The 27418-nt window shown below is 39.9% G+C and overlaps 1 protein-coding gene and 1 pseudogene across 12 annotated transcripts in view; one reads left to right on the top strand and one right to left on the bottom strand.

The window, feature by feature from the left end:
- LOC131683320 (PDF receptor) overlaps window positions 1-27418 on the top strand; it is a 688155-nt gene that overhangs the window by 86927 nt on the left and 573810 nt on the right. The gene's annotated exons all lie outside the window — the stretch shown is intronic.
- Window positions 10-20241, bottom strand: LOC131680473 (survival motor neuron protein-like; annotated as a pseudogene).

The following is a 27418-nucleotide window of genomic DNA, read 5'->3' as shown; positions in this document are numbered from 1 at the left end:
ACAAAAAAGGCTCAATTCAAATTCAGTTCAGATGAGAAAAAAAACCTTACCTGCTAAAAATAACGTAAGTCAATGAGAATACCTTAAAAACAACTATCTGCCACTACTCTAGGTCGGCCGGGCCCGTTTCTGAGACATCTTCTGCCCGTGATACAGACCGGTGTAGTAGCCGCTCATGTACCAAGACATGAGCATAGCGGAAAGATTCTCCGACTCGACATCATCATTATCTAGCATCGGTGGCATCGGCGGTGGCGGTGGTACCACAAATGAGGCTCCCATTCCCATCCCAGCACCGGAACCAGCAGCCGCCGACGCTGCTGATCCAGCCATAGGCATTCGGAAGCTAGGACTGTAGTTAATCCTAATGTTGCTAGCTTTCTTAGTCAACTTCTCCTCATCGTCGCTAACTTCCATCCGTTGGTGATCTTCTTCAAAGGCTAGTTCTGCTGCATCCTCACGCTGCTTGCGACGTGCCTTGCGTCCTCACGATGGCACCAAGCTGTCTGCCGCCACAGTCTGGTCGTTATTGTAGCCCACATAGCAAAGCAGTGTGCTGCCGTCCTTTGACATTGCCAAAATTTTGGCTTCATAATCTACGCCATCGTCGTAGGCGGCTCGGCAGTAATCGCCGATCTCGAACACCGGCTTGCTTCCCATTTCAACGGAACCTTTCTCGGTCGCAGTACCTTTTTGTTAGTTTTCATGGCCAATCGCATGGCAACCTCCTCTCTGACCATTGTTAACGATTCGTCGTACGTCGAATGATGAGCGTATCGTCCCAAATTTCGTCGTTCGAATGCTCACTTTCGGAGCTGCTGGAGCTCGGTTTAACGCGACCCAAGTTTATTCAATGGCAGTTCTGGTTATCACGGAGAACAGATTTTTGAATAAATAAATCGAGAATTTTGTGAAAAACTGCTTCGAATTATAAAAGACGATTGAAATTTGTTTTTTTGTGTTCTGAAACTGGAAATCTGGCAGACAAAAGCAACCGTTGCAGGTTCCTCATACAGAGGACAACGAAAGGTCGTACGATGCCGATAACCCGTTTAGAGCCCGTTTCTTATGAAATTTGTTTTTCAAGTTAGTTACTGGACTGGTATTGTGCAAATAACATGGTTGCTATACAGCAACTGAAAATCAATAAACAAAAGAAGTGTTGCTGAAGAAATATTTTTTTCGTTCGAATCAAGGGGTCACTCAATATACTGGTAACTGGCAGTAAATGACTCGGACCCTTTTTCTTCACAATATTTCATTGAGTTTCAGGTCGTGTCGTTGGAGTCAGGGTCTGGGGAGGTGGCAACTCCCAGTTAAGTGTTTCCAAGTAGTTTTGGACCATTTTTGACTAGTGCAATGGGTGCTTCTCATGTCTTTGTTTAAAACCTGGCCTTTTTCGCGCAAGAATTTGATTAGTTATTGGTGGTAGCAGTGAACGTTGACAGTTACAGTTTTTTTTAATTTTTCCTTATTTTTTTAATTTTTTTTATTTTTCGATAACGCATTGTCACTATAGGTCTCCACAAGCATTAGATGCGATTAGGCAAACGATTTCTTCAAATTAAAGCAAAAAATTAGAGCTTCCCACATATGCTTTTTTGTGACACAAACTTAGACCTGATTACGCAAGGGAAAATGTAAGTTGTCATATAAAATCACTTATGATGTGCAATGATTAAATTAAAAGTATGACGTTTCTATGGATATTCTCAGTAACGCCATCTATGAGCGGATTTAAGCTAACAGCGGATTTAAGCTAATACACCTGGTATATATGTATGCATGTGACCAATAATGGCGCATCGATTACTCGGAGATGGTAAAACCGGATTCATTAAGCTTAGTCTCAAATGAAAGGTAAAACGTTCCCGTAAGCTGCTATTGCATTTCATTCAATTCCGACTTCTAGTTCCGGACTGACGGGCTGAAGAGTGCGACCACGCATGAAATTCTTAAAAATATCGGAATCAACATGTTATCTAAAAGATGCAAAACTTCATAAAATATGTTCTGAATTGCTTGGATTTACTGCTTCAGCTCACTGATGCTCAATCAAACCCACACTGCCCACTTGGGACATCTTCGGCGGAACCGGAAGCGTAGGGAAAGTGGTAGCGTTCCTGAATTGAATTCACTTATACTTCTAAGAAATGTCTGATTCCATGTTCACAAATATTGTCTCAAATGAAATCTACAGTATGCTATTAAATTCCATTGAAATCCGAGTTCTGTTTCCTATGTTACGGGTTCAAGTAACATAGGAAACAGAACTCACGACCGCAAGGTACTACTAAGAACTCAGCTAAAATCGCAGGGTTGTTTGTACCGGCCACCGCAGCTTCCGCTTTGAAAGTGCATTCGATCTGCATGGGCTATTCTGAAGCATAGGCCCGCAAGTTCAGGGTTTTTGGGTCCTCAATTTTATTGATAATTAACAGACCATTTCTTCTGTCATTTTGTAGTTGCTTCCAGTCTTTCCCGCAAATTATGTTCACGTCTGCTACTGAGTAGATAAGAAACTCAAGTGGGCTCGAAGAATTTAGGGTGCAGCTGATGAGTACGTCTATGAGGGAGAATGCGTAAGCATTCTGGGAGAAAGTACGATAGTGAGACAAATAATTTGTGTTACTTCAGAGTCATTAAATAATTTAAGAAGGGGTGGGCGAGGTCTCTGAGCAACAAAAGTTCGTATTTCTGTCTTCGTATTTTATTTGATTCGCGTAATATGTTATGGTAATAAACACTTTAATCCGTTTTAAGGTGAAGCTTTCCCCAGGACACGGTGTTTCGCCGAAAACACCAACTTTCAATGCATTGTCTCAAATTACTCAAGAACGAGAAAAAATTCGGGAAAACCCCCTCGTTTGATTGTTCACAAGTTTGTTATGAACAGATCTGAGAAAAAAATTTCACGAAAAACGGTTCAGGAAAAAAGTTGTGGTGCGAGTTTGCCATTCCGTCCCTATATTTACATCCCATGGAATTTTCAGCAGTAAGCCGGCTGAAAAAAGGGATATGGCAATTGAAATAAAACAATAAACTACTTTCGAATTGCAAAAAAAAAATTTTTTTTTTGGTTTTACTAGAAGTGTGGAAATAAATTATGTCATAATAATTGACATAGTTTCGGAATTTTCCCGAATGGTGGCGCTACCGATCAATGAATAAAAGACAGTAAAATCACTGTGGCTTAGTAGCTGAATACGATAGAACTTTAGAATGTTCTACAAAATTTCAGGATCCGTAAATATCTTCATTCAGATGATATGATTGTTTCGGAATTACTCCGATTGGCAGCGCTAGAGAGCAAAAGTGTGCGTCATCAGATCATATTTTCTGTGTATCTCAGCAAGCAAGAGGAGTAATGCTTTGAAATGTTCAACAAAGTTGTGAGTTGAGGGCAGACCATCTCTTGGGCCTTGAATATGTTTTAGAATTTCCCCGACGGGCGGCGCTAGCGTGCGAAAATCGACGTTTTGAGATGGTATTTTCTCTATATCTTGGAAACTTGGAGGAATAATGCTTTAAGGTGTTCAACAAAGTTGTAAGTCGAGTACAGGCCTTCTCTTAGATCATGAATATGTTTAAGAATTTCACCGATTGGCGGTGCCAGCGCGCAAAAATCAAAGTTATGAGATGGTATTTTCTCTCTATCTTGGAAAGTCGGAGGAATAATGGATAGAGGTATTCAACAAAGTTATAAATCGAGTGCATGCCTTCTCTTGGGTCAAGAACATGTTTAAGAATTTCTCCGATTGGCGGCGCTAGTGTGCAAAAAACAACGTTATGAGATGGAATTTTCTCTGTATCTACGAAGATGGGAGGGAAAATGCTTTGAGGTGTTCAACAAAGTTGTAAGTCGAGGGCAGGTCTTCTCTTGGATCTGTTTAACAATTTCTCCGATTGGCGGCGCTAGTGTGCAAAAAACAACGTTATGAGATGGAATTTTCTCTGTATCTACGAAGATGGGAGGGAAAATGCTTTGAGGTGTTCAACAAAGTTGTAAGTCGAGGGCAGGTCTTCTCTTGGGTCAAGAACATGTTTAAGAATTTCTCCTATTGGCGGCGCTAGTGTGCAAAAAACAACGTTATGAGATGGAATTTTCTCTGTATCTACGAAGATGGGAGGGAAAATGCTTTGAGGTGTTCAACAAAGTTGTAAGTCGAGGGCAGGTCTTCTCTTGGGTCAAAAACATGTTTAAGAATTTCTCCGATTGGCGGCGCTAGTGTGCAAAAAACAACGTTATGAGATTGGCGGCGCTAGTGTGCAAAAAACAACGTTATGAGATGGAATTTTCTCTGTATCTACGAAGATGGGAGGGAAAATGCTTTGAGGTGTTCAACAAAGTTGTAAGTCGAGGGCAGGTCTTCTCTTGGGTCAAAAACATGTTTAAGAATTTCTCCAATTGGCGGCGCTAGTGTGCAAAAAACAACATTATGAGATGGAATTTTCTCTGTATCTACGAAGATGGGAGGGAAAATGCTTTGAGGTGTTCAACAAAGTTGTAAGTCGAGGGCAGGTCTTCTCTTGGGTCAAAAACATGTTTAAGAGTTTCTCCGATTGGCGGCGCTAGTGTGCGAAAAACAACGTTATGAGATGGAATTTTCTCTGTATCTACGAAGATGGGAGGGAAAATGCTTTGAGGTGTTCAACAAAGTTGTAAGTCGAGGGCAGGTCTTCTCTTGGGTCAAAAACATGTTTAAGAATTTCTCCGATTGGCGGCGCTTGTGTACAAAAAACAACGTTATGAGATGGAATTTTCTCTGTATCTACGAAGATGGGAGGGAAAATGTTTTGAGGTGTTCAACAAAGTTGTAAGTCGAGGGCAGGTCTTCTCTTGGGTCAAGAACATGTTTAAGAATTTCTCCGATTGGCGGCGCTAGTGTACAAAAAACAACGTTATGAGATGGAATTTTCTCTGTATCTACGAAGATGGGAGGGAAAATGCTTTGAGGTGTTCAACAAAGTTGTAAGTCGAGGGCAGGTCTTCTCTTGGGTCAAAAACATGTTTAAGAATTTCTCCGATTGGCGGCACTTGTGTACAAAAAGCAACGTTATGAGATGGAATTTTCTCTGTATCTACGAAGATGGGAGGGAAAATGCTTTGAGGTGTTCAACAAAGTTGTAAGTCGAGGGCAGGTCTTCTCTTGGATCTGTTTAACAATTTCTCCGATTGGCGGCGCTAGTGTGCAAAAAACAACGTTATGAGATGGAATTTTCTCTGTATCTACGAAGATGGCAGGGAAAATGCTTTGAGGTGTTCAACAAAGTTTTAAGTCGAGGGCAGGTCTTCTCTTGGGTCAAAAACATGTTTAAGAATTTCTCCGATTGGCGGCGCTAGTGTGCGAAAAACAACGTTATGAGATGGCATTTTCTCTGTATCTACGAAGATGGGAGGGAAAATGCTTTGAGGTGTTCAACAAAGTTGTAAGTCGAGGGCAGGTCTTCTCTTGGGTCAAAAACATGTTTAAGAATTTCTCCGATTGGCGGCGCTAGTGTGCAAAAAACAACGTTATGAGATGGAATTTTCTCTGTATCTACGAAGATGGGAGGGAAAATGCTTTGAGGTGTTCAACAAAGTTGTAAGTCGAGGGCAGGTCTTCTCTTGGGTCAAGAACATGTTTAAGAATTTCTCCGATTGGCGGCGCTAGTGTGCAAAAACAACGTTATGAGATGGCATTTTCTCTGTATCTACGAAGATGGGAGGGAAAATGCTTTGAGGTGTTCAACAAAGTTGTAAGTCGAGGGCAGGTCTTCTCTTGGGTCAAAAACATGTTTAAGAATTTCTCCGATTGGCAGCGCTAGTGTGCAAAAAACAACGTTATGAGATGGAATTTTCTCTGTATCTACGAAGATGGGAGGGAAAATGCTTTGAGGTGTTCAACAAAGTTGTAAGTCGAGGGCAGGTCTTCTCTTGGGTCAAAAACATGTTTAAGAGTTTCTCCGATTGGCGGCGCTAGTGTGCGAAAAACAACGTTATGAGATGGCATTTTCTCTGTATCTACGAAGATGGGAGGGAAAATGCTTTGAGGTGTTCAACAAAGTTGTAAGTCGAGGGCAGGTCTTCTCTTGGGTCAAGAACATGTTTAAGAATTTCTCCGATTGGCGGCGCTAGTGTGCAAAAACAACGTTATGAGATGGCATTTTCTCTGTATCTACGAAGATGGGAGGGAAAATGCTTTGAGGTGTTCAACAAAGTTGTAAGTCGAGGGCAGGTCTTCTCTTGGGTCAAAAACATGTTTAAGAATTTCTCCGATTGGCAGCGCTAGTGTGCAAAAAACAACGTTATGAGATGGAATTTTCTCTGTATCTACGAAGATGGGAGGGAAAATGCTTTGAGGTGTTCAACAAAGTTGTAAGTCGAGGGCAGGTCTTCTCTTGGGTCAAAAACATGTTTAAGAGTTTCTCCGATTGGCGGCGCTAGTGTGCGAAAAACAACGTTATGAGATGGCATTTTCGCTGTATCTACGAAGATGGGAGGGAAAATGCTTTGAGGTGTTCAACAAAGTTGTAAGTCGAGGGCAGGTCTTCTCTTGGGTCAAAAACATGTTTAAGAATTTCTCCGATTGGCGGCGCTAGTGTGCAAAAAACAACGTTATGAGATGGAATTTTCTCTGTATCTACGAAGATGGGAGGGAAAATGCTTTGAGGTGTTCAACAAAGTTGTAAGTCGAGGGCAGGTCTTCTCTTGGGTCAAAAACATGTTTAAGAATTTCTCCGATTGGCGGCGCTTGTGTACAAAAAACAACGTTATGAGATGGAATTTTCTCTGTATCTACGAAGATGGGAGGGAAAATGCTTTGAGGTGTTCAACAAAGTTGTAAGTCGAGGGCAGGTCTTCTCTTGGGTCAAGAACATGTTTAAGAATTTCTCCGATTGGCGGCGCTAGTGTGCAAAAAACAACGTTATGAGATGATATTTCCCCTCTATCTTTGGCAGAAATTGGTGCTGTTGCCGAAGCCCGGGAAGCCGCCAGGCGACCCATCGGCATACAGACCAATCTGTCTGATCGACACGACTGGCAAACTGCTTGAGAGGATCCTCAACAGGCTAACCCCGTACGCGGAACGTACGGACGGTCTGTCAAGCAACCAGTTTGGCTTTCGGAAGGGTAAGTTCACAGTGGACGCTCTCAACTCAGTGATAAATACTGCCGAGATAGCGATCCAACGGAAAAGGCGAGGTATTCGATACTGTGCGTTAGTGACACTTGACGTGAAGAACGCATTCAACAGCGCAAGCTGGGATGCCATCGCGCTCTCGTTACACCGGCTTAGCCTACCGGTGGGTCTGTACCGGATCCTGGAAAGTTACTTCCAAAACCGCGTACTGCTATACGAGACCGATGCCGGTCAGGAAAGGGTTCCGATTACCGCCGGAGTCCCGCAGGGCTCGATCCTAGGCCCGGTGCTATGGAACCTCATGTATGACGGGGTTCTGAGACTGAAGTTCCCTTCTGGGGTCAAGATCGTCGGCTTTGCCGACGACGTAACCTTGGAGGTCTACGGGGAGTCAATTCCAGAGGTAGAACTAACCGCAGAACACGCGATCAGCACGGTGGAGGAATGGATGAGCGCGAGAGGCCTGGAGCTCGCTCATCATAAGACGGAGGTAGTTATCGTCAACAACCGCAAGTCGGCACAACATGCAGTTATCCATGTGGGAGAAGTCGCGATCACTTCACAGCGAAGTCCGAAGTCTCTCGGAGTCATTATAGACGACAAGCTGACCTTCGGCAGCCATGTCGACTATACATGCAAGAGAGCGTCGACTGCTGTTGCGGCTCTATCGAGAATGATGTCCAACAGCTCAAAGGTGTGCGCCAGTAGACGTAGGTTACTGGCAGGCGTTGCCGTATCTATCCTCAGGTACGGCGGCCCGTCATGGTCAAGAGCACTGAGGGTAACCAGTTACCTACAGAAACTGGAGAGCACCTACCGCGTGATGTGCCTCAGAGTGATATCTGCCTACCGCACGGTATCACACGATGCATCCTGCGTGATAGCGAGCATGATGCCAGTCGGCCTGGTCATTCGGGAAGATGAGGAGTGCTTTGAGCTACGTGGAAATAGGGGAGCCCGCGAGCGCACCAGGGTGACCTCGGTCGCCAGATGGCAGCGTGAGTGGGACAACTCCTCGAAAGGTAGGTGGACCCACCGGCTGATACCTAGCATATCGAGCTGGGTGGGAAGACCCCATGGGGAAGTTCACTTCCACCTGACACAATTCCTGTCAGGCCATGGCTGTTTCCGACAGTACCTCCACAGGTTCGGGCACGCGGAGGTCCCAGTCTGCCCGGACTGCCCAGGTTTAGACGAAACTGCCGAACACATACTGTTCGTATGTCATCGGTTCGACGTCGAAAGAAGAGCAATGCTTGACGTCTGTGGCTGGGACACAACCCCTGATACCCTTATTCAGCGGATGTGTCAATCGGTGGAGAAGTGGAACGCAGTCTCGGCTGCTACCATCCAGATTGCCAGTAGGCTACAGGTAATCTGGCGATCCGAGCAACAGACGACGGGCACGGCTAACTAGTGATTGGTTAGCTGGAGCGAAAAAGTCCAAGCGCAAAAAAAGGGAGTGAAAGGTCTGTTCATGCCGAGGCAGGTTTGGCGCAGCGACTGGCAACCGCGTAAGGGGTAAACCCAGCCACCCCGAAGCAAGACAGAAGAGTGAGTGTATAGGCGTATAAGTGGACTGCCTCATGCCAAGACGGGAGGGTCGTAGCGTAGTATGTTGGGACTTAGCTATCGATGCCTCATGGCGTGGCAGAAGAGTGAAAGGGTGAGCATCCAAGTCAGTCTCACACGGCATGTTAAGGGTGAGCACAAAAGTCTGCCTCACATGGTATGGTAGAGGCTAGCACAAAAGTAAGCCTAGCAAGAAATGAAAAAGGTGAGCACACAAGTCAGCCTCGCATGGTATGTCAGAAGTGGGGCCTACGAAAAATGTCCCACATGGGATGCCAGGGGAAGTGACAGAGGTACAATAGAGTGGCACGATTGAGAGTGAATCAGGTGATAGGGTGAGCACCCAAGTCAGCCTCACATGGTATGGGTGGGGCGAGCACAAAAGTAAGCCTAGCAAGGAATGAGTAAGGTGAGCACACAAGTCAGCCTCGCAAGGAACGAAAAATTTGAGCACAAAAGTCAGCCTCATGTGGGAGTGTTTGAGAGTGAATCAAAGTGCGATTGAGAGAGCACCCAAGTAAGCCTCATACAGGACGTATGAACGCGTGAGTGAGAGTGAATGAGTACATTTAGTACAGCCATCCCCCCAGAAGTAATACCGAGAGGTAGTTCCTGGGAGGAATGATGGCGGAGCCCAATGGAGTTTAGTCGGTATTAATGGCTGGTCACCATTCGAGCCCGACACGCCCCCAGTGCACCCCGTGTGGTAGATTGGACCCTACCAATAGCACGTGTACTGGGCTAGGACGTAAAGGTCTTCTCCATTGTAAAAAAAGAGTAAGCCTTGAGTGAAGCCAAAGGCTAAAATATATAAATAAATAATTACCACTTTTCGAATGTGTCGAGCAATATCTTATTTTACCACAGGCTAAAAATGGAGAACTTTGTACTTGGAAAAATTCAAAATTATGGCAATTTTGAGTTTTCGCTCTGGAGCAAAAGAATTGGCGAGCGAAATTTGTGCTTTTCAAAACGCTTGTCTCAAACTTCTGCTCATGATTGTATATTTGTCCCGTTTTCTATGGGATTTTCTATATTTATGGGACTGATTTGCGATCATAGGCAGTGTAACTTTGTCAAATCTGAATACTCTAAGATGTCAGCTTCGTGTGCTAGTATACTGACCGTATTTTACCAAAACTATGAATTCACAACTTGTTTCAATGCTATGTAATAAAACGGTATTGCCAAAACTGTTATTCTGCCATACAGACCACAAAAATGGCAACGTTGTTCTTGAATGAGATTTTTCACAAAAAAAGCTTCAGATACATGTTTCACTGAAGAAAACATGAGAGCTAGATTGTCAAAACAATTGACTTTTTTTCGAAACACCACTCAACCGAATGGTAATTGGCTCCAGATCCCTCATTCCAAATACAAATTTGTTCGGATGCTTCTGGTTTACTCAAAAGAATTTTTATGTTTGTATGCAAAAATATATGAAATATCGGCAATGGAAACAAATTCAGTAAAAAATGTCAGTATTTGCTTAAAGCGAAATTGAAGCAGAAAATGCTACATAATAAGGGATAACTATTCGTGTTGTTGTTGATACGATCGTGGATTTCTGCTTAAGAAATTACAGATAAAGATCTCGTAAAGAACAACTTCATACAAAATATTAAATATGCCGGTACTTTTACTGCAGGATTCCCGATACAACCCCATAAGAAATAAATGCTTCCAAATTGTCCAATGATTGTCCTTCGCTGGACCAACATTAGACACAGCTCAACAGGTCATTTAACAGATTCCCGTTATGAATCCCGTGATGGACGATTTTCAGTTTTTGGTCTTCCCAGTCAGCAAATCGAAAATTGCTAAAACAAAGCCGAACCACACGGCTTACATCTACTCGTTAGAGTGTAAAAATTTTACGAGAGCGCGTCATAGAAATCGTCGGCGAAAACATGAAATTCATATATTGTTTGCCGCTAACGAATGATCGGCACCTGGTAAATCACAAGGAAGGTATGCGGATGTCCAAAACCTTTGCTATGATCAGAAAATTACGGTGGGATATGTTTTTTATGGCATGCATCCAAATTCCCGATTTACGCTAATAATCCCATAGATGCACTGATTATCCACTGTGTCTAGTGTAATTATGCCTATGGTTTCAACATAATCAAAGCACATTACTAGAAACAGTGACAAAATTTAGAAAAAAAAATTCTAAATTTTGTTATTTCGATTGTTTTTTTTTAATTTGTGTTGTTCTTTCCATGTTTTTAGATTATAGGGTTGTTTCTAAATCGCACTTCTTCCAAATAAATTACTAATTCGTATGAAAAGTTCTTTTTGCAACCAATTTCACTAAACATAATATAATAAGAATTACAATTTTCTGCTAAATATACCTATCACACAATCAGCTCAGAAACACGAAATTTGTGTTGATGTGAGATTTCAAAAATTTAGATGGTAACAATGTTTGTCATTTCCAGGAGTATCACTATTAGAAAGTAAAATTGTCATTATAAAAAAATGCAGACCTGGAAAGTATCTATCTTTAGAAAACGCTGGCAAGAATCGAGGAAATGTTTCATTCACAATAGAAAATGAAAAGGTTATTCCAAAAAAAAATGTGTGCTTGAGGAAGCCATTAGCTCAACGCGTGCGACGTAATATTTGTTAATTCCGAAAATTTGGAAGACAAGCTTACTGTTGTGGTAGAAAATGACAATAACTACTTTCGCACTACATTGCATATGAAGCTTGACAGTTTTGAAAGTTATTTGATGAAACACGTTTTGGCTACTGAAATGTTAGTGCGTAATTAAAAAGCCCTACCAGTAATACAAGTGAGTAAACAAAGATATAAATAAACTAACGAATATTTCTTATTTATATTATTATAACAACGTCGTGTAGTTCCAGAAATAACAACCAGTCACTCGACCGAGCAAGCAAAATATCGCAATAACGAATTCTCTAGTAATGTATAAGTATCGAGTAATAAACGCTAGTCGAAGCTAGATCAGCAGGTGTAGTAGGAAAGTAGTTGTTATTCTGTGCTGTTCTTTCGCAAGGCGGAAAACTAAGTGGATACTGTTCGCGAGTGATTCGCGGTTTTATATTGTTTTTCACTAAATTTTTTTAAGAAAAAATGAGCTTGTAACCATGTTTTTGAAATATACATACAATAAAATAAATACTGGTACAATTATCCCAAAACCCCATCTCTCATTTACAGAAAAACCAGTAACAATTGAAGAGTAGCGCCGCAAGTCAGAAAAGTTGGAAAACAAATTAATTTATGAAGGTCTACCTTTGACTTACAACTTTGTTGAACACAAAGCATTTTCCCTCCCATCTTCGTAGATACAGAGAAAATTCCATCTCATAACGTTGTTTTTTGCACACTAGCGCCGCCAATCGGAGAAATTCTTAAACATGTTCTTGACCCAAGAGAAGACCTGCCCTCGACTTACAACTTTGTTGAACACCTCAAAACATTTTCCCTCCCATCTTCGTAGATACAGAGAAAATTCCATCTCATAACGTTGTTTTTTGTACACAAGCGCCGCCAATTGGAGAAATTCTTAAACATGTTTTTGACCCAAGAGAAGACCTGCCCTCGACTTACAACTTTGTTGAACACCTCAAAGCATTTTCCCTCCCATCTTCGTAGATACAGAGAAAATTCCATCTCATAACGTTGTTTTTTGCACACTAGCGCCGCCAATTGGAGAAATTCTTAAACATGTTTTTGACCCAAGAGAAGACCTGCCCTCGACTTACAACTTTGTTGAACACCTCAAAGCATCTTCGTAGATACAGAGAAAATTCCATCTCATAACGTTGTTTTTTGTACACTAGCGCCGCCAATCGGAGAAATTCTTAAACATGTTCTTGACCCAAGAGAAGACCTGCCCTCGACTTACAACTTTGTTGAACACCTCAAAACATTTTCCCTCCCATCTTCGTAGATACAGAGAAAATTCCATCTCATAACGTTGTTTTTTGTACACAAGCGCCGCCAATCGGAGAAATTCTTAAACATGTTTTTGACCCAAGAGAAGACCTGCCCTCGACTTACAACTTTGTTGAACACCTCAAAGCATTTTCCCTCCCATCTTCGTAGATACAGAGAAAATTCCATCTCATAACGTTGTTTTTCGCACACTAGCGCCGCCAATCGGAGAAACTCTTAAACATGTTTTTGACCCAAGAGAAGACCTGCCCTCGACTTACAACTTTGTTGAACACCTCAAAGCATTTTCCCTCCCATCTTCGTAGATACAGAGAAAATTCCATCTCATAATGTTGTTTTTTGCACACTAGCGCCGCCAATTGGAGAAATTCTTAAACATGTTTTTGACCCAAGAGAAGACCTGCCCTCGACTTACAACTTTGTTGAACACCTCAAAGCATTTTCCCTCCCATCTTCGTAGATACAGAGAAAATTCCATCTCATAACGTTGTTTTTTGCACACTAGCGCCGCCAATCTCATAACGTTGTTTTTTGCACACTAGCGCCGCCAATCGGAGAAATTCTTAAACATGTTTTTGACCCAAGAGAAGACCTGCCCTCGACTTACAACTTTGTTGAACACCTCAAAGCATTTTCCCTCCCATCTTCGTAGATACAGAGAAAATTCCATCTCATAACGTTGTTTTTTGCACACTAGCGCCGCCAATCGGAGAAATTCTTAAACATGTTCTTGACCCAAGAGAAGACCTGCCCTCGACTTACAACTTTGTTGAACACCTCAAAGCATTTTCCCTCCCATCTTCGTAGATACAGAGAAAATTCCATCTCATAACGTTGTTTTTTGCACACTAGCGCCGCCAATCGGAGAAATTGTTAAACAGATCCAAGAGAAGACCTGCCCTCGACTTACAACTTTGTTGAACACCTCAAAGCATTTTCCCTCCCATCTTCGTAGATACAGAGAAAATTCCATCTCATAACGTTGTTTTTTGCACACTAGCGCCGCCAATCGGAGAAATTCTTAAACATGTTCTTGACCCAAGAGAAGGCATGCACTCGATTTATAACTTTGTTAAATACCTCTATCCATTATTCCTCCGACTTTCCAAGATAGAGAGAAAATACCATCTCATAACTTTGATTTTTGCGCGCTGGCACCGCCAATCGGTGAAATTCTTAAACATATTCATGATCTAAGAGAAGGCCTGTACTCGACTTACAACTTTGTTGAACACCTTAAAGCATTATTCCTCCAAGTTTCCAAGATATAGAGAAAATACCATCTCAAAACGTCGATTTTCGCACGCTAGCGCCGCCCGTCGGGGAAATTCTAAAACATATTCAAGGCCCAAGAGATGGTCTGCCCTCAACTCACAACTTTGTTGAACATTTCAAAGCATTACTCCTCTTGCTTGCTGAGATACACAGAAAATATGATCTGATGACGCACACTTTTGCTCTCTAGCGCCGCCAATCGGAGTAATTCCGAAACAATCATATCATCTGAATGAAGATATTTACGGATCCTGAAATTTTGTAGAACATTCTAAAGTTCTATCGTATTCAGCTACTAAGCCACAGTGATTTTACTGTCTTTTATTCATTGATCGGTAGCGCCACCATTCGGGAAAATTCCGAAACTATGTCAATTATTATGACATAATTTATTTCCACACTTCTAGTAAAACCAAAAAAAAATTTTTTTTTTGCAATTCGAAAGTAGTTTATTGTTTTATTTCAATTGCCATATCCCTTTTTTCAGCCGGCTTACTGCTGAAAATTCCATGGGATGTAAATATAGGGACGGAATGGCAAACTCGCACCACAACTTTTTTCCTGAACCGTTTTTCGTGAAATTTTTTTCTCAGATCTGTTCATAACAAACTTGTGAACAATCAGACGAGGGGGTTTTCCCGAATTTTTCTCGTTCTTGAGTAATTTGAGACAATGCATTGAAAGTTGGTGTTTTCGGCGAAACACCGTGTCCTGGGGAAAGCTTCACCTTAAAATTCACTTATAGCCGTAAGCACAAAGCCGTACTAACTGTTTTTAAACCGGACTAACTTTTAAACCGGCCTAAAATATTTGGCAAGCTTTAATCAAACGATGCTGTCATTTATATGGCTGCGTTCTGATCTGCGTTACACGTCAATGCTAAAAAAACAACAAATTCAAGTTAAAGAAAATGAGTAAATTCATTCCGATATTTTCTTGCAGTAAAATAGCTTTTCTTCGTCAAATATCTCGTTCCATAGGGTTTGAGAACAATTTTGTCAACTTGTTGCCGATATGTTTCTGAACATAGAACTTTAACGTGTTGGATAGTTGAAGGTTGGCCGATGATGTGCAGTACTTTGTAGTGACATAATATGCACAAAAGAAAATAAATTGATATACATATGCATGTTTTTATTCAGTTTGAATAGGCGCTCGTCGAGTTAGAGTGGCTAAACCATCGGTTGTAATTGGTGCCATGATAGTTATTTCTCGACAAAAATATGATTACTGGTTAAAACCCAACTGTCAAAATTCTCTTTGAAAGGAAATTCCGGACAAACCGTCGCTGGATAAACACAGTTCATAGCAGTTAATGGAAGAGAAAATTTTTCTCTTTTGTTTACTGCCAACATCTGTGATTGGCGAGTAACGGTTTGTCCGGAATTCCCTTTCAAAGAGAATTTTGATAGTTGGCTTTTAAGCCGGAATTATATGTTTGTCGAGATTTCATACTTTGATTAAAAAATTGGTTAAAATATTTCAATTTGAATTTGAACTGTGAGTGTCATTCCATTTGAACATGATACCTATCGGCGTAGGGGAGAACATTAATTTTCGTTTCAAGTGAATTTTCACAAATTTGGAATAAAGATTATCAACGAAGGTCTGCGAATTAAAATTACACACGTTTTTCAGCGAGGTTTAAATAAAAAGTAAACAAAGATCAAACAGAAAATTAAACTTTGACAGAATGATCATTTATATTCACGAGCGTTATATTCAATTTTTTTTGCACTGTGGCAGACGAATATAGATATATTTCTATAATGCATCCATGCAAATTGGAACGATTTATGCCAAAAATCGAAATAAATATATTGATCACCGTTGTGTTCACAATAAATTTCAAAACATTTTGTATTCAGAAGTTTTATGTGATTTTATTCTTATTGGAACATAGCACCTATTTAAAATCAATTATTTACTCTTAGCTTAGGGTATTTGTGGAGCTAATTTCTAAGCTGTTAACATTCTGATTCAATTTGCTAACGACCAGTGTAAGTAAATTCATAAAATATTGCATTTTACGATCTATATCCAATTGTCATTTGTTTGGATCTATCCCCTAGAAACAATAATTTTCTTCCGTTATTTACTTTCTTTGATGTGTGATACAATAGAAATATGGGCAATCATTCGTGAAAATATGTTATCGATTTATATTAACGAATCAAATGGTCCTGCTTATTCTCTTAGCGATAAGCAAAAATAAAAGAATCAAAACAATTCTTATTGTAGTTCTGTTTCTAATTCACAAAAACAACTTTGATCTGAATTGATTGAACAGATCTCAATTTATCCAAACGTGCTCTACTGTAACCCTTTGATGTGCAATTGGAATCAAGCGTGTAGAGAGAAAGAAAGAACGAGGAAATAAAAAAATGCGGGTAGATAAACACGGTAAAAAACTTTACCCATTTTATGTATTCAAATTGCCCATTTTCGGAAGTTATTCGAGTTGTCAAAAAATGGGTATTTCATTGCTTATAACAATTGGTGCTTTTTATTCATTTCACAACTACTCGATGAGATAATGTCAATGGATATACTGATCTTAATAATGAGTCATTAAGAATTATTTTAAGCGAGTTAACCTGCAAACTAAGGTTCGTAGCGGAAGCTGCAAATTACCGGCCTTCATCTGAGTACGTGGCGGAAACGGAACATTTCGGCAATGCTCATAAAAAACGGCTGTTTAAACTACTGAGGATGTTGCAAATATGCGTTTGGCATTTTTAGAGCAGCCAAAAGATCCAGCCATTAAAAATATATCCAGTTGGCGGTTTTATTTTGTTAAGTAGTTAAGGAGACAATAATGTGAAATGAATGTTATTTTATGTGTTTTTTTTATTCAGAAATAATTCTATTGACAGTATTTTTCATTCTGGCGCGATTTTCATGAATGGATATTTTTTGTTGTAACTGTTCTGCGAAAAATAAAGGGTAAAACATACCCAGGTTGACGTACAAGAGCTGTATTCATTTAAGGATACGAAATCTTTACCCACTTAATGGGTTATTCCACTTTTATTGAAAATGCGTGGTTTTCTACGCATTAATTGGTTTTTTTTATTAGACAGTCCTTGTCTTTCCTACCTGATAAACTGGCTTATTTATTGCTATCTTTATTGCGAAATAACGAAATGTATGCAAGAGAAGCATGACAAATGTTTGCATATTTTTGTCTTCTTCCGGTAACATGATGCTGCCATTTGCATTGCTGCGCTCTGATCAGCAATACACGGCTATGTTAAAAAACTGTTCAATAAAGTTAATAGAAAATTCACTGTTTATTCCATTTAAGAGTCTGATTATTTCGAGAATTTTTTTATTGCTCAATATAATAATGAATCGACATCTTGTTGAATGGAATTTATAACATAAGTATTGTATCAAATAAAATAATTTTTTCGAGCAATTTCATCACAAGATGGCGGCTCTGCAGCATTTTCACCTCATGCGCGTTTTTTTGGAAGGAGTCCACGGTCGGAAATCTATCTCTCGTGATTTTTGACCTAGCGCCAAAAACTAAAGTTTTTCCGATTCCTTATGTCAATAGCGATGTACGTAGGATTTTTTCGATATTTTGATTTTAAGCGAAATAGCGCAGTTTTGAGTGAAAAACCGTAGAGAATGTCATAAAATCTACAAAAAATCGTTAATCAATAAAAAGGCAAAGCAAAAAAAATTAATCCTACGTACGTGACTAGAAAAATCAATTTTGAATATGCTGTGAAAATTTCAAAGCGACCAAAAATCATTTGCTCGAGTTACATTTCCGGCCAGTGGTTTCGAGAAAAAAACGCGGTTAAAGTTTGCAGTACACATGGGTTATACATAAGAAACGTTGCGGCAAAATTGAAAATTATATTTTTGAATTGTTTTCGTTCTCCATGTTTTGGGATATTATTTTTACATCCTAAAGCACATTTTAGACTAATAAATAAAAAATCGATTGTTTTAAAATTCTACAGTAGAGTAACCGCTTAAAAAAATTATTATTTAAGATCCAGAATTGACTAAAACGTTATTTTGCTAATAATGGTGCATACTGTCGAGAACGTTATAGAGTTGTGTTGTTAGGCGCTAGCCACTCCAAGGGCTTGAAAAGCTTCTCTAACATTACACTTATTAGTTTGTCAGTTCAGCCAAATCTGACTGTTCCAAATTAAATCAAATGCTTATAGAAAAAGAGTGGAAGCTTATATCTTTTGAAAAGTTTGTATCAGTTGCTGCTCTGCAACACATGAAAAATACCATAAAAATTATTTATTTGCTTCAGATAATTATGTCGTCCATGGAATGGAAATCTGAAATTTTAGCCTGGTGGGGCTTATTATACCATCCTACCCAACTAGTCTACTAACCATGCATATAGAATTTGGCAGACCTACTTTGCTGAAAATGAAGCAATTCAAATTATCAGCACGATTATCCAATCATGCCTGAAATACCAAAAGTCCAGTAATTTTAATTAATAAAAATTATAATTAGTTACTTCCTATAGTCTGTCATCTGTCTGATAATGAATTGACAATTATAAATTTACAAATTGAACCTGATACTGGATGCAGACAACATTTCTTGGACCAATAGTTCTGAATTTTGCACAATTCTTCTTCTTCACATCATTGCCCAGGCAACTACAAGAGCTTTTTGCAAACTGCTAAATATTTTTATTTTACAATAACATGTTAATCGTTGTTTTAGCAATAATCGGACTTTGGTTTCAAAGTACTACGAAAAAATCGAAAATCGACCAAAAAATAAAAGCTCCCTTAATTACTTGTGAAATGCTGCGAAAAACAACTGTGCAAATGTCTCAACGTTTGTCCAGTAGATTTTGAGTTATGGTGTATACCGCTAAACAAGATTTCGATGTGGCGCCTGACTGAAAAGACAAAGAATCTTTGCATCGAAAAAAAATTAAATTATCCAATTTTTTGCCGATAATATCTTACACAACCCCCCTTAAGTTCCGACACGATTTAAGCGATTTTTCCGTATTCAACTTTTTGCGTCATTTTGCCAACGCATCTGTCTAGTCTCAGCTTTCACAACTCTTTCATACCCTGTGCATATTTGTTCTATCATAAAGAATTAAACGAAAATTTGTACTGCAGCGGAAATGTAAATCGTTCAAGATATGCTAGAAAATTATAAATTACGAAACAATTCAAGCAAGCTCCGATAACATTTAAATATCGATCAAATTGAGAATATTTGTAACATTTTTTGCCGTCATATTTAAAAGTGTTACTTAGGCTATATGGCTTCATTTACAATTTTTTATTCAATCTTAGTTTTGAACTCTTTCAAAAACAGTAAAAATATAAATAAACTTCCACTTGCTAATTGTGAGAAGATACAACTAGAAAAGGGAACAAATTGTGATTATATATTCTTTTCCTCATGTAAAAATAACTAAAAAATTGTGAGCAAATTAAACTTCACTCATTTTGATAGCCATAGGTAAACTAACGAACGAAAACAATTTTCATCTCTGAATCCAATTATAAAATTTCGTTCGACAGTTTGTTTCAATATGATTCGACTTCTGCTAACCTGCAATATAACTCTTCGATGTGGTGTTTTGAAATTAGCGTGTAGCACCTTCTAGATATAGGACGACAAAGAATATTTAAAAAAATGCATTTAAAATTCGATTACACCTGTTTTTCGTACGGGATAAAGCTTGCTTACTTGCCCTCATATGGTTTGTGTGCAACATGGGCCATAATATTGCACATAAAGTTCGAAAAGTTGATTCAAATTATTGAGATGCATGCAAGAGGAACATGGCGGCCTTTTACACTGTTTTCATTTGGCTTCAGGATGCAGCCATTTCTGCAATGACAGGTACTAACGTCTTAGGCCGGACTAAACTCAGGCCTAAAATCAAAGATAGTACCGTGTGGCGGTACCAACTAGATTCAAGCTTACCGCTATTACCAGGACAGAAAGAGTTTCACAAAAAGCTTTCTTCTTTTGTTTATTTTTTCTTATTTTCTTTTGTATTTGTTTATTAAAAAAAATAGAAGTGAAATCATACCTGCTCATCTTCCTCTGTTGTTTTCCGTGGGCTTCGTCGGTCTGCTCGGTTCACTTACTTCTTGCGACAAACCGCGGCGAAATGGCCCATCCGGCCACATTTGCGGCAGTCTTTGTCGATTGCTGGACAAGGTGCTCCGTGATGCGCCTGTCGATCACAGCGTGAACATCGGCTCCATTTAGCCAATGTACGTGCTCCAAGCTCCACTCGTTTTCTTGGTGGGCCTCTGTCCATCCTGTCGGTTCGGGAATTATATCTGCCTCCATCTGGCTCATTGTGGTAACGTTTAGAAGTTCTGGGGCTTGTAAAGTTGGTGACTGCCTGGACCTCTGCACTCGAAGAGCATGCCTTTACCTCGGCATCTAGGGCTTCACTTCTTGTAGCTGACTGCACGATTAATGAGGTATCATGACCACATGTTCCGGCTGCCTTTGCAAGCTCTCGGTTAGCCATTCCTTTTAGAAGTTGAGATCTAACAAACTGGTATTGGTCTGCCTCACTATACCTACATAAGCGCACCTTTGCCATGAGACGAGCGTTAAATGCCATCGTCGATTCGTTTTGTCCCTGCTTCATGGCCGCGAACGCCTCGTGTTCTGCAGCTGTGTCATGCCACGGAAGTAGTTGCTTATGATTGTTACCATTTTGTTGTAGCAGTCTGCGTCGTCTAGGCTTGGTCGAAGATCGGCAGGTCGAACAATACTTTGCAACTCGTCTCCGATAGTGAGGTACAGTTATTGTGCACGTCGTGCAGACTCAATTACGTTATTTATAGACACGGCTAAAATGAACTTTTCTATAAACTGGGTGACATTTGCAGGGACGTCTTTTGGGAAGGATGGTATATCATCAAGTCTAATATACGACGTGAGAGTTTTTGACTAATTGTTGAGGGCAGCCCATGATTTTTCAACCGACGTGGTCCGTTCTGCGATCTGCTTTTCCAGCATTACCTGGGTTAGTTCTAGAAGTGCCTTGTCCAGTATTGCCAACCGGCCAGCTGTATTCGAAGCATCATCTGTTTACTGTATAGGAGTTGCGCCTGACGCGTAATACATTTCCGAGTTGTTTTGAACATCATTATCTACGCTAGTAGCGCACCGATTCGTTCTGTCCACCGTTGTCGTTTCTGGGTGTATTTCTATTTCATTTCCGGTACATCCCTCGTCTACACCCTCTTGTTCCTCGTCACTACTGGTGTGAATAATTCGCACATATTTTCCATTAGTTTCCATTTCTTTCTGTGTACGGGGAAAGATAGAGAAATAACAAGAGAATGTACGATTTAAAACATACAGATGAGGTTTCTATCTAGGTACAGCGCAAAATTATTTTGCTAAAACGAACAATCACAGCCTTGTCCGAAAACATAATGAAACAAAATGAACCAACGTCGCGCTCTGCAGAAAACTCTACGTCAATAAATAATTTTATTCATAAATGTTTTGCACTCACTAGCGGGTGAGCGCCACGAATCGACGATGCCCCGGTACCTTTCACTGTGTAAGGTTGCGAACTTGGGATGTCCGACAAGCGAAGACATTACAAATGTCCACAATACACGTTAGTAAAACCGAGTTCCATAACCTTTTAGCGAGCGTCCCACACCGCTTAGGTTGTTCATTTATAGTCTTAATCTCTGCGCGAGTGTCCCACGTCGCGAAGGTTTTTTTCCTAGCGGAAGTTTCAAAATTTCTTGCCCTTTCAGCGGTCGTCCTGCACCGCTAGACAAAGACTATCTTCTTCATACAGCGGGCATCCCACGCCGCTCACCAGGATTTTGTTAGTCAATTGTTTCGGTCTTTGCGCGGGTGTCTCACACCGCTAAAGGATGTTTTCCTATTTATTTTCTCTACCGTATAGGCGTCTCACACCGCGATAGGAAAACTTCAGTTTCTCTTTTATTTCAGCGGGTGGAGAAAAGGCTATTTCGCAATGATTTTTTATGATAGGAACAATTCTAACGGGTGTCCCACACCGCTAAAACATCAAAATTGTTTTCGTCATAGCGGGCGTCCCGCACCGCTAGCGAAAAGGCTATTTCGCAATAAATTTTAGTGTAATTTTTCCTAGAGGGCGTCCCACATCGCTCAAACATCAAAATAGTGTTCGTCATAGCGGGCGTCCCACACCGCTCATTCAGTCTACCTTGCATTTTTCCTTTCGCGCACATCCCACCAGGCAACGACGAAAAGTATATTTGGGACCATCCATAAATGACGTAGCATTATATGGGGGATGGGGGAGTTTTATATTTTGTGATGATGTACAGTGCTGTTATTGTAGAATATTTGCTGGTTAGTCGCCAATTTAAAGCTGGGGCGCAACGACTTGGATAGGGCGCAACAACCTGGATGGGGCGCAACGACATTGATGGGGTACGAAAATTATAACGCCACTATACGTAAAGTGGACCGGAAAATGAGCGGCGTGAATGTAAATATAACGAAAAGTACTAAATTGGTGCTTTTTGCTATGAAGGGTGCATTCCACATAAAAATTAATATCCGATTTCTTCGAAAAAAAATTCTCACACCCTGTAACAGTTGTACATTCCTAGTATATCAAGATTGTAAATATTTTGAATTGAATGTATATAATAACTTTTACATTCAATTCATTAACAAGCCTATAATTTCCACCCACACAATCCGACAAATAGATCATCAAGTATCAGACATAGAATCCACATTTCAATTACTTCAATCAAAGCTAATTCTTCCATCCGCCAAAATTTAGGCAATGTGTCCTATCTTCGATAAGTCCAACCGTTTCAGTATCCGAAGATCACACTCGTTTCTTTCGAGCCCGAGTGAGATTGCGAGAATACTAATTCCAAGAAGAATCCTTGCACCAAAAGTTGAGGGAAAGGGAAAGCTAGACCGCTTGCTTACGCCAGAACAAACTAGATGGTTGAATGATCTGAGATCCCGAGTAATCCCGAAGAATTCTCAGAAAATGACGTACTTCCGGGTACTTTGAGACTCCCTTTCTTAATCTGAGGAAATCAGGCTCTAATCACTTTGTCCCAAACCGTTCAGCAGAGTGGAAGTGCCGCGATTAGTTTCCCGCGTGTATACCCTAGTTAGGTAAAGCCCGTGACGTGGCTGGTATTTCAGTGAGTTATAAATTTCTATTTCTCTTACTAGCTAGGAAGTGTGCGTTGTCCGTTGAAAGCGAAATAGTGCGAACCGATTCTGTGTGCGAATCGATAGAAGGCTTCTTTTACTTCAAATAGGATCATTCGGTTCAGATCGCACGCCAATACGTTCATCGCCCGCTTGCCGTATTTCGCATCACTCTGCAACCGTCAGAAGGACAAATTTTCCCGGCGCACGTTTTGTCGGAAGGGAGCCGATACGCCAACACAACGCTCCATCGGAAGTGCCCAAATATTCCGGTGATCGCCTGAAGTCCACGTGCCGGTCCGAACCATCACTTTCGGCCGGTAATCGAAGCAATCGTCAACCAGAAACAGCTGGTCAGATTCGGCCGAGGCGATAGCAGTTCATCTGATCGTCTCGTTGCCCCCGCGCACATCAGCAGTAGCAGCATCATCATAGTCTTCATTCAACAGTAGCTGATTCGGTGAGTCCGTTCGAATTATCACTAGTGGTGAAGTGGCGTCCAGAGAAGACGACCCGAAGTGAAATTTAAGACCGTCCTCCGGTCAGTTTTCTGAGCCCCCGCTTTCAGACGGGCCACGCTCATGGCGTGATCACAAAGATCCATGTGCACATGTGACGGCGTTCTCGATAGCACCCTCGAGACGCACATGTTATAAAAAACACCCGGGTGTACAAGCAATAGCCGCATCTCGCTTGCCGCTCCGGATCCCTTAGCCTGTTGGGTCGAAGTTTTGAAAGCACACAGAAGAACAGATAGATAGAGAAGAAAAACGCACACAATAGAGAGTTAGGCCTGTAGATAGACAATGAACAAATAGAAAGCATGCTTACCGTAATCACATGAAAACCAAACTAAAATTAATAATACATCGTCCCGAAAATTGAATTATGTTTGTTTTTGAATGAATGTTTCGTGTTAGTGTAATTGAAACAGAATTTTTAGTTTGCTGAAATGTTTCCCACGTCACCCCGATTATGTTTCGTTCGCTTTTTCTCTGCCGCGTGGCAGATTTGAATTAGGTAGATTCTCTTCCACGTTGATAGCGCGATCTGGTGGCAAAAATTAACCCTGCCAGTGATGATAAGCTTGTTGGCTAAGGGGAGTTTCGACTGTGGGTTTTAGAAGGTGAGCTTTGGTTCTTGGAGAGTTTAGCCATCTAGGGTATTTGGACCTGTTCTGGGGTTTAGCTTGTGTGCCTAGCTGAACCGATCTGGATTCTTTCAAAGAAAGGATTATTTTCTTGACTAGCATTCTTGCAGTCTCATCCGGGCATCTCAAACTTGGCGGTAGTCTCCGAAAGGAGTGGCGCTAAAACTACGCGCTTCCAAAAGATCGGTCAGCGACGGATACAACCCTTTAACAAAAAAGTGTGTCAATTGTTATTTGTTAAGCTTATTATTCAATAAATTGTACATATACCATAATAACCATAATGATAACTCGTAAACTTTACAATATATCGTCGCTGTTGTGCTATCTTATGACAAACGCCATTTTGGGGTGAACTGAGTTAGATATGCCATGTTACTAAGTTTTAAAATCTCCATAAAGTCGCGTTTTCAGAATTTTGAAATTCTGCTGGGTTACTGAGATATAGCGAAACACGATTATGACAAGCGCCAATTTCTCGAGTGATCGAGTTGTGCTATCTTATGACAAAGAAAAAAGAGACAACATTCTAGGTTTGTTGGCTTGCTATAAGCCGAAAAGCTTATAGCAAGCCAACAGATGTCTCTGATGACATAGGTAATTCCTATGCAGATCAACCATAAGCATTAGCTAGGTTCTTGTCTCGGGAGCAAAACTTTTCCTACCATAGTTTTTTTCTGGGAATGGTCGGCTTATATATTCATGATTATTGAACAAATTTCCTTTTGAGATTTCCACTTGTTTTGGAAAGTATACCGAAATGTAGTGATGGATTATGCAAGAACAACATTTGTTTCGTCAGGTGACTGTCAACAATAACATTGTTTGATATACATTGTCTCTAAATTGTCAATGAAACCAATTTTTGTTCATTGTTTTTCCTGAATAAAGGAGGAAAATTGGAAAAACTTTGTGTTCTAATACCATCATTTTGTAACCTGATATTGCTGCTATCACATGGAAAAGTATGATATTGGACATAGTGATCTATAACGCATAATTTTACGAATCAGTTATAATTCATTTTTATATGAAATCTTCTGTACACATTTGTGACACGTCATAGGGGAACGCGGGGCAAGTCCGACACCTTAAGCGCAATAATTTTTCTAAAATTCCACAAAATTCCTAAAATTGTATATTCTGTGCATAATCCTTGTTTAGGTGGTTCTTAACAAAATATAATTTTTTCAGCGTTTCAAAAAATTGAATTCATTAAAAATTATTGGTTGCCAAAAAATGGAGAAAAATGTCATTTTAAAAACGCTGCGGGTAAGACCGACACCCCAAAGGGGCAAGAGCGACCCCCTTTTGAACTTTCTTTTTGTCCAATTTTTTCCATTAAAAATGTATTGTGTATGTGTGATAACGTGCAATTATGTGTATATGAGTATGTGTGATGCAAACGCATACTTTCTGTAGTTTCATCGCGTAGCAAGAGGAAGAGCATTCGAATGCGTGGTTTTATGAATAAATAATGTTTAACGCATGGTTTATATTATGGTACGGGTTTTCTCAAGTAATTCTTTCGAGCTTTATTGCCACTTCTATAGCCATTCTAACGAGGAAGAGCTGTTCTGCAAGCAGATTATATACGCTGTTACTAGGACTCATTCACTTAGAAGTGGCGCACGCTTCGTAGTAAGCTATCCGGTTCGTGTTGTGATTTTTCGGAACATTGTTGATCAACAATCCGACGGTCAATGAAATTTTTTCATCAATATCATTTCAAAATCTCATATTAGATTATACTTTTCGTTTCTTTTTGTAATATTATTATGAATCACGTTCAATTAATTTTTAATTTTTTTGGTCGGCTTGAGACAATACTGATAAATAAATGCAAAAAACATAGTTTCCGTGTATTTCAATTATTAACATGACGTAATTATAGTATAATTGAACACAACAAATATACCCAGTCGTTTGTATCGAATCAAAAACGAACCCAATTATCTAAACACCGTGTCGGTCTTACCCCACCCAAAAACTGTCGGTCTTGCCCCAACAGCGCCCATTTTTGTTAAATGCTCAATTAACAGTATTGAAATACTCAAACTTATCTTCAATACATACAAATAACGATATGGAGAGTAGAATAGAATGTGTGACAAAAAAACTGTTCATTTTCAAAGCTTTTGTGTTATTAAAACCTTAAAGGGTATCAACTAAAAATAACATCCAAAAGCGCATCAACTTTGCTTTCGCTTGTTTTGTTTATTTTGTTGACGTTTATGAACCCATATGGCATCGATATGTATCGAAATGCCAAAAATAATCGTACTAATAATATCCTGTCATTATTGTATGATTTAAAATTTGATATCTGGGAAAAGTCGTGGGGTGTCGGGCTTACCCAGGGTGTCGGGCTTCCCCCCAGTTCCCCTACATATTTTATCATCAATACACAGTTATGACACGTATGTGAGCGACTTTGGTTTACATTTTAAGCAAAAACTGTAAATATAGTCAACCGATCTTCGCACAAATCGAGAGTTTACTTCAGAAAAGATAGAAACATCGAATGCCTTCTCCGAAAAGCTTCTAACATTTATAAATTTTAAGATATTCAATCTCAAACTTTAAAAATCGTTTTTCTCGAAAAGTGCTAAATGGCGCTTGTCATAAGATAGCACAACAGCGACGATATGGAAAGAAATTAAAATTAAAGTTGGATTTTTTATTGAACTTAAGAGTTCGGAAATTAGTATAAACAAATTGAATATTTTTATATCTCGATCCATTTTTTACTTTCTAAATATTTAGAATCATGTTGGAAAGATGGTGTAAAAGATTCATATGGGAGTCTGAATACTTCATGAGATATTTCAATAATACCAATAAAGCAAGGCTACTTTATAGTAGACACCCTGTGATAGAAACTTACAAAATAGTTTGTAAATCTGATGTGAATTTTGTTTGGTGATGGCAATGCCCTGTTTTTAAACATACGCCCTAAACGAACCCCCTGGAACTGTTACTGTTGAGGTATTGGGGCGGTAGTCTAGTACATAATATGCTAACTCTTAACATAGGCTTTGTACAACAAGCTGAGCCACCCTAGGGACTGAAATATACCTCTATGAAGTGGTTATATACAAAGTTGTGGCGAAAAAGTGAGCTAAGTTCGTGATTTTTTTAAAGTGCTTAATGCAAATTAAGCACTTTAAAAAA

Source organism: Topomyia yanbarensis, chromosome 2 (genome assembly GCF_030247195.1).
Source record: "Topomyia yanbarensis strain Yona2022 chromosome 2, ASM3024719v1, whole genome shotgun sequence".
In the NCBI taxonomy this organism is placed as follows: domain Eukaryota; kingdom Metazoa; phylum Arthropoda; class Insecta; order Diptera; family Culicidae; genus Topomyia; species Topomyia yanbarensis.
The sequence above is the reverse complement of the archived record's forward strand: the minus strand, read 5'-3'. Positions and strand labels throughout refer to the sequence as shown.